This window comes from Rhipicephalus sanguineus, chromosome 11 (genome assembly GCF_013339695.2).
Source record: "Rhipicephalus sanguineus isolate Rsan-2018 chromosome 11, BIME_Rsan_1.4, whole genome shotgun sequence".
In the NCBI taxonomy this organism is placed as follows: Eukaryota; Metazoa; Arthropoda; class Arachnida; order Ixodida; family Ixodidae; genus Rhipicephalus; species Rhipicephalus sanguineus.
This window is the reverse complement of record NC_051186.1, coordinates 145141987-145147870: the sequence shown is the minus strand read 5'-3', so window position 1 is coordinate 145147870 and position 5884 is coordinate 145141987. Positions and strand designations below refer to the sequence as shown.

The window sequence follows — 5884 nt, the reverse complement described above, 5'->3', positions numbered from 1 at the left end:
ATTGTATAATTAGGTTCTGTGAAGTATTAGCTAACATTGTATTATAAGAGATTTATTTGTACGATCTAACCGTATCCACTGCTTTTTGTTCAAATACCTTATTAAATTCGAAGCATTTCTTAGCGAACCTTTGGCACTTTGAGCGTTTCTCTCTACGCATCTATCTATCTATCTAGCCGCCTATGTCTGGGTGCTTTCATGATCGCCTCCTTAACTTGGTGTAGACCGAAATTGGCATGAGAGGGTAAGAGGATTTGACGAATATGACTGTCGGGTCATGACATGAATAACGTGAAAATCCTGTCGAGTACGTCGTCAAACCCTTTCCTCCAGACACGTCTGGCACATACCCGTTTACCACGGGCCGCGATGTACGGGTATGCGCCACAAGCGATTCACAGTTTATATCTACCCAGGAACGGCAAGAACAGACATCGGTAATTTATATGAGAGAGCGTTAAGAAAAACCGACATGGGTAGCGTTAACCCGACGAATGGAAAGGATAAGAATTAGGATCCCAGCAGGAACTGAACCCAAGCATTCTACGCAGCAATCAGGTATTTTACCACAGAGTCACGCAAGGTCTATAAATTGGCTTGTAAAAACAGCCTATGCCGGCGTAATGTCGGTGCAACGTCGATTGTGGTTGTGGTGCTGGCTATCTAATTTTACAAGAAAGCAATAAGCACTACATATGTAATCTTATGATACAGGCGTCATATCAGATTAACGTCGGCGTTTCTAGTGTTTAATCCGCTTTTACAGCAGTCTAATAAACACTACAGTTGTATTCCTATGATTCAGCAAGGTATATTGAAGCACTGCTCGACCCCGGAGGAATGCATTAACGAATGTCACGTATGATCTTCACATGATTGCACCATAAAGTGCACTTAGTTTCGATAATACTGACGTACGTATTCTAACGTGACGGCTGACTTTACGTCGCACCATAAGTTACCCTTTAAACGCCAGTGTTGTCGACGTGCCTCGTAAGCCCACAATGTGCACACAGCTACTACACTTACAAAAACACGTCGATCCACCTCGTAACGCTTGGCTCAAAGCCACAAAATACAGCATAGACGTACTCGCTGACTGCTTCCCATGAAACCGATTCCCACAGCGCGTGGGCTCTGCCGAATTTTTTTTCTTCTCTTGAGGTCGCGTGCTCTCTGGTTTCGTTCGCCGCCCTAAGGAGGGCGCTACTACGGCATTATGTGGCCTTACGGTAAATGACGTCACGCCAGAATTTGTGACTTCATCATGACGTCACAAAATTTTGTGATATGTGACATCATATGGTGACGTCATCATGTGATGACTTTTTTGTACCGTTCGTCTCCGACAGCAGGACGCGAGACGCCTCCGACGACGCGGGACGCCGACGGTCAAATTTCGTGTTTAGTGAGGCCTATGAGGCTTTCGCCTTAATAATGAAGCACAGAGTGTTATGGGTGTGCAGCAAGTACTAGGTGCTTCGGGGTTTGTGGGAAGGTGTAATGGTTCCGGGCTTACCTTTGGGAACTCATTGGTGTGCGTGAAGTCAGAGGTGCAATCAGGACTGGACGTGAATCAAACGACTGGGGCACGCCTCGCAATGCGTGCTCACGAGAAGACGACAAATGAGGCTGTAAAGGGCGATATGGTATGGACATGTTATGAAGGGAGATAAGCTCAGAACAAAATGAGGTTGGAAGAGAGGCTAAGGAATATGAAAGAGAGTACATGGGCAGAGAAGGTGTTCCGTTATTTGTATAGAAAGAGCGTTGACTCACAGTGGAGAAAAAGAACAAGGAGACTCACCAGCAAGTATACGGCTCACAGTGTAAGCGATATGGCAACAAAGAGCGTTAAGCGAAAAATCAGAGAGGCGGAGAGGTTTTGTTGGATAGCAGCGATGGAATGAAAACGGCTCTTAGTAACTACCGAAAAGACGAAATAAGGAGGGAGGCATTTTACAATATTTCAATGGGAAACGCTTTACTGTTTGAAGAGAATTCGGGTTGACTTAGAACATGTAGTTATAAAACGAGATCCAGTAAATAAGAAGAAAGATATGCACATGCTCTGGGGAAGCTAAGGAAGCGACGGAGCATGTTTTAATTGAATGTGGAGCTATCCATCCGGGTATATGTTTGGGCGCAAGCCTAAGCAGAAGCCTTGTGTTCTGGGGCCCCAAAGGAAAGGCAAACAGGTTGGTTGGTTAGTTGAAAATCTTTATTAGGGTCCTGCAAAGCACGCGTTAGCGCGCAGCGCGCGACTACCCCGTCGGAACCGTCAGGCCGAGCCTGTCAGCCGCTCCGCGGACCTACTGGATAGCCCAGAGTGTACCTTGTCTTGCACTCCCAGAGCATGTGCGCTAGCGTGGCTACATCCCTGCATGCGGCGCAAGCATCATTTGGGAATACTCTGGGATAAATTGCATGTAGGGTGCTCAGATAGGGTGCTCACAGGGTACATCTTCGTCTGCAGTAGTCTGAGCGCAAGGGCTGGAGGCATATTAAGTTTGTCACCGATGGAAATGAGTAAAAGACTGTTGGAGGATCCGTGGCTGAAAAGCGGGGAGTAAGGACAAAAGTAAATAGTGGGAAAACTGAAGTCACCCTACAGTAAAGAGCAGAAAGTTGGGCTGTGGATTCGTGAGCTTTTTACGGCAAAGCCGTACATGACTAGGCGAAACCAAAATGCGTCCGTCCTACGTAAGCAAAACCTCCTAGCGCGTAAGTGCAACAGAAATCGCACAAGCCCCACCACTCAACCTTTAACGGACTCTGGATCCAGAGTCCGTTAAAAATGAAGAAGTCGTCCGCAAGCAAAACCTTATGTGCCACAGAAATTGGCCTAGCCTAACTATTCACCACTAAAGACACACGGGCAGCAAAAACCATTTAGGATTTCTGGACAGATGTAACCAATAATTGAGAAATATTACAGCAGTCTGATGCTAGAGGTTGGCCGTGTGTCGTAGATAGTAAATTATCATCATCATGAACCGGCACGCGCTTTCTTCATCACTGACGTCTTCTGCTTTGCTCGCAGAACACGCGCGCACATTTCTCCGGCGTGGGATGCAATAACTCTATTGGGCGAGAGAACGAGTACAGAGAGAAAGAAAGGAAGAAAGAAAGACATTCTTGTAGAAAAAAAAAAAATCCCCGCCCAAGCACTCCGTACAGCTGCTTAACCAGCCAAGCTGAAACGTGCGGCGCCGGTGTTTAGCAGTGGTTCAATCCCGACGGTGTATTGAAGCTGTTATCGTTTATTGGTTACGTGTTTGTGTTTCTAAATGAGGTTACACACACGTTTGGCTTGTGTTTGCCACAGTGTTTATTTCACATGCCGCACACTGTGCCTTGCATGATCACCGTCTTGGAGGAGTGTAATGAGCGCTTCATTGTGTTTAATAATGCGTTAACTTTGCCGAAACACATGCGGTCGAGGCCGGAGCCAAAGTTCTGCTCGAAAAACTCCCGCCGAAAGCGGGCGTTGGCCCCGGCGAACGCGGCACGTTGACGCTGCTCTGCCCGCGCCGCTGCTTCATCAGCTCGCCGTTGTCGCTTGCTTTCGATCTCTCGACTTAGCCCGGCTATGGTGGCTAGCCCGACGTTGTAGTTTGCAGCATCCGCCCACCATTGGCGCTTGCGTTCCGCTTCGAGATTTAGCGCCACTTGGCAGGGTGCCCGATCATCGGCACGCAGTTGCTTCTTACGCTTGGCCACCCGGGTCTGTACTTGTTCCCTTACTACAGCGTCGGCCCAGCAAACACGACTGTTCTCACGGTTCTGCTATCGGCGCTGTTCTTCGGAAGGTGTTTTCTGTTGGGGAATTCGTGCAATCTGTGGCCTACCCATTTTGAGTTGTAACTTGAAACTGCTGCGTGCGAGCTCGGTGGCACTGCTTGCGACGGATGATCGACGTCACTGACGGCGCAGCCAATGGAGAAGTTTCTGGCCAGATCGGACAAACGTATTTTCGTTTCGCCTAGCTACATACAGCTTCGCTGTAAAGAAATTCTTGACGAGAGCAAGCATAGGCATGTATAGTATGGCATAGTATAGCAAGGGGTGGGAAAGTAGAGCTGAGAGGGTAAAATCCTTGCTAAGCCAAGACACGCTAGGTTCCCACCAGCTCTGCTGTGACCCAGCCTTGCGTGAGTGCGATAAGTTTGTGCAAGCTGCGATAAGTTTTTTTTTTAATGAACCGTCGGAATTAAAGTAGTGATAAAGAACGGGGCCGCACGTTTCAGCTTCGCTGGTTAGCCGTCTGTACGAACTGCTTGAGCTGTGACTTTCTTTTTTTATTGTGGTAACAATTATATGGACACTCTCGACGGGTTTTTGCCCTCATGTTCCGTATCAAGTCCAAATTAATAACTCCCCCCCCCCCCCCCGCACATAGTATGTTCTACCGCGGGTAAAAACGCGCGAGTGCGAGCAAGGAACGCGGCTGAAGCACAGATCAAGCGAGCCAGACCATCTGCGTCGCTCGGAGGGCGCATGCGATAACACCACTGCGCTCGGGAGGAATGCCATGCAAGCAGAGAGGAAACGCCCCGCCCATCTTGAACGAGCATGAAAAGACGCGGGGGGGGGGGGCTTTCGCTCGAGCAGCAACATTGAACTTTGATTCTAAGGGCACGGTCGCGATCGCTGGCGCGCGCGCTATCTCGGCAGCGGTCAGCGGGCGGCTCCTATATCCTGCTATGTGCTGCGCTCTCAATGCGAAGACACTGTGCAGAAAGAGCATCTTTCCCTGGAGCGGCCGTATCCTCTTACCCCAACGTTTTGTAGAGTTACGCGAGATCGGATACAAAAGAGTTTCCTGCCAGGCTCATTCGTATAACGTACAATTTGTTGCTATCGCAATCATTGCTTCGTCCTTGCGGTCAAACTGTGACTTTTTTTGTCTATAGGAAGAAAGATTTCAAGTAGACAAATCATTAGCGCGAATTAAGCGATAATAATAAAAATAACTTCGTCTTCACCTTGGTGGTGCCCAGGTCACAGTCCCATTATAATGAAGACGCTCATAGTATCCATCCATCCATCCTTACATATGCGTTGGCTCCTAGAGGCTAGAGCGCCGACCCTGCTCCGAAGGATTTGTTTTGCAGTCACATTCACAGGGCAGTAGCGTTGGTAAAAGAACTCTTTCACGGCAAGCTGACCATTCCGGCGTGGTCTACTGGCTAGGACACCTGCCTTTCAGCCAGGAATCCCGTGTTTGATTCCCGGCGTTTGAATGTGTGATTAGGGTCTCATGGGGTAAAGGTCAGCGCTATGAATCCAGCCTACGAGTTCAAATCTCGGTGAAACCTTTCCCCTTCTTTTTTTGTTTTAATCCAGAACTTATATTAACCAAACAACTTATTGCAGTCATGTTCATGGAACCTCTTTTTAGAGTTGGTGCACACCGTTCCGGCGTGGTCTAGTGGCCAGGATACCTGGCTTTCACCCAGGGGGCCCGGGTTCGATTCCCGCTGTCGGAATGTTTGATTAGGGTCTCATGGTGTAACGGTTATCACTCTGGACTCAATGCAGCGATCCGAGTTCAAATCTTCGAGATACATTTCTCATTGAGTCCGAAGAGAGAGAACAAGCTTTGTTTAAAATAGAGAGGTTTCGGGGGCCGATGTTGATGGCCCCTGATGGTCGGTGTCCTCAGTCCGCGGGACAGCGCAAGACCCAGCCGCCACTCTCGCCCTTTGGAGTACGGCCCGCTGGGCTTTGAGTCCAGAGCAGTCGCGGAGAGCGGTCTCCCATGCCTCTCGCGTGGGGGATGGGAAGGTGAAAGGGTGAGGTTTTGGGTTCGTGCATACACCACATGTGAAAGACGGTTCATGTCTCCCTACAGTGCGGGCACTTCCCGTCTCAGTTAGGG

At 48.9% G+C, this 5884-nt stretch overlaps 1 non-coding gene across 1 annotated transcript; it reads left to right on the top strand.

Annotated features, from left to right (window-relative positions):
* Positions 1-5420: 5420 nt before the first annotated feature.
* Positions 5421-5492, top strand: Trnae-uuc (transfer RNA glutamic acid (anticodon UUC)). Its single transcript has one exon. It is a non-coding gene; the product is annotated as a tRNA-Glu (tRNA).
* Positions 5493-5884: the final 392 nt, after the last annotated feature.